Source organism: Tupaia chinensis, unplaced genomic scaffold (genome assembly GCF_000334495.1).
Source record: "Tupaia chinensis unplaced genomic scaffold, TupChi_1.0 Scaffold000178_1, whole genome shotgun sequence".
NCBI lineage: Eukaryota > Metazoa > Chordata > Mammalia > Scandentia > Tupaiidae > Tupaia > Tupaia belangeri.
Genome location: NW_006159653.1, coordinates 966,716 through 968,798, shown reverse-complemented (window position 1 = coordinate 968,798; position 2,083 = coordinate 966,716).

The window sequence follows — 2,083 nt, the reverse complement described above, 5'->3', positions numbered from 1 at the left end:
TGGCTTCCATAGGCAATGGCAGTTCTGCAGCTTAGGTTAGCAGAGACAGGCCCCACCGGGGGTCCCCACGGAGGGAGAGGTGCATGCTGAGAAGCCCCGTGACGGCGGACTGTGAGGGGGCGGTGTGGCAGCAGCCAGGGCCCTGGGTGCTGGTGGAGGTGAGGGCAGAGCCCAGGGCTGGGAGGGACCAGGCGCTGCCCACCCCTCACCTGACTCCATCCTCCAAGCTCTCCAGAATTCGCTGTGGCCACTCCGAGAGATCGGGCTGGTGCTCACCGTGGCCCTCCAGGACAGCCCCGTGACGGCGGACTGTGAGGGGGCGGTGTGGCAGCAGCCAGGGCCCTGGGTGCTGGTGGAGGTGAGGGCAGAGCCCAGGGCTGGGAGGGACCAGGCGCTGCCCACCCCTCACCTGACTCCATCCTCCAAGCTCTCCAGAATTCGCTGTGGCCACTCCGAGAGATCGGGCTGGTGCTCACCGTGGCCCTCCAGGACCCCAGTACCAGTCAGTTGTTGGCCTGGAGCCAGGGCCAGGCACGGAGAGCTCACTCAGGGCTCCCTGGTGGGCCCGGCTGTGTCTAGCACCCACGCTCTGCAGGCCACCTGGACGCCCTCACTGTCCACACGGGCCTCGCCCTCATGACCTGGCCCTGGGAGGGCCTGTCGTGGCCTTGCTGACCCCATGGCTCTGAGTGGCCAGTGTCACCAGGGCGTAAAAGTCCACAGTGGGGGGTCTGGCGAGGGCCCCCGACACCCAAGTCCCCACACACACTGAGACCCGTGTGAGTGCGGGAGAGCCGGCCCTTCCAGCGGGAAGGCCCACGGAGCCCCAACCCTCTTCCCAACTCGGGGCTGCCCTGTGGCCGCAGACTGGGCAGACGGGCAGGTCTGTGCCAGGCCGGGGCTCCTGGAGGGCCCAGCCGCACTGGTCACGAGGCTGTTTCTGAGGGGGGTTCTGGGCTTGGCAGAGTGGTCTGCTCCGATAGACCGGGGAGCCAGAGCCTGGCCTGGCCCAGGGGGCTGAGGACATAGGACAGGGCACCTGAGACCTCCCTGGCCGGCCCTGCTGAGGTGCATGGGCCCCTGGCATCAGACCAGAGCCTGTCTTTGGGCATTCAGGCCAGAGTGGGCCACCCTGACTGGGTCCTGGGCTGCCTGGGAGATGGGGGCCACACCATCCAGATGCTAGCCATGAGGCAGACGAGTCCCCAGGCCCAGTTCGGCCCGCCCCCATGGCATCGACCATGTGCACCCCATCCTCTGGTGGCTTGCCCCCTCGGGCCACCTGGGGCCATGGCTCTTGCTCCTCCGACGGCCCTCGGACACCTGACGGTTTCGTTTGTGCAGGGCCGCCCTCGGAGCGTCTAGGCTCCCGTCTCGGGGACTCACCCTGGGTTGACGGCCTCGCCCAGCCCCCGTGCAGGACTTGACCACAGCAGCAGGTCAAGACAGCTGTGCAGGCCTCTCGTCTCTCTGCAATTCTCCTTCCAGACTTGCGAGCGTGGCTGCGGATCACGCTCTCCCTGGGAAGACGCGGCTTTGCTACCGAGAGCTGCACTCCAGCTCTGTCATCCGCCTTCCCAGCTGCACTGCCCCAGGCCCAGTTTGGCCAAAAGCTCAGGCCAGAACTGGGCTCTCCCGGAGCAGAGCCTCGGCACCTCAGCCCCTGGCAGGCTCCGGACCCAGAGCCTTGCTCTGGCGGGGCCGACGCTGACCGCGAGGATGCCTGTGCCCTCGCTCAGCACATCGAGACCTGAACGCGCCACGCACTCCTCTCCCCACTCCTCCCACTTGCCGCTGGCGCCCAGGTGCTGCAAGGCACCATTCGCTGACGCTTCCCTGATGTGTCCTGCACCTCGGGGCGGGCCTGGCCCCTCAGCACTCCCACATGCCACCCCAGCTGCAACTGGGCCAGGAGCTGTCGGTCGAGACGCTGCGGCGGGGGGCCCCCCCCGGGCCAGGCCTTAGCAGGTGCACCCCCAGGGACAGCAGTGTTGACCCTGCCTTGGTACCCCGACAGCACTGACCCCAGGATGGCACCCCGTTCAGCCCCTGTGCCTGCCCGTGACACGTGGCAAGCACAGTC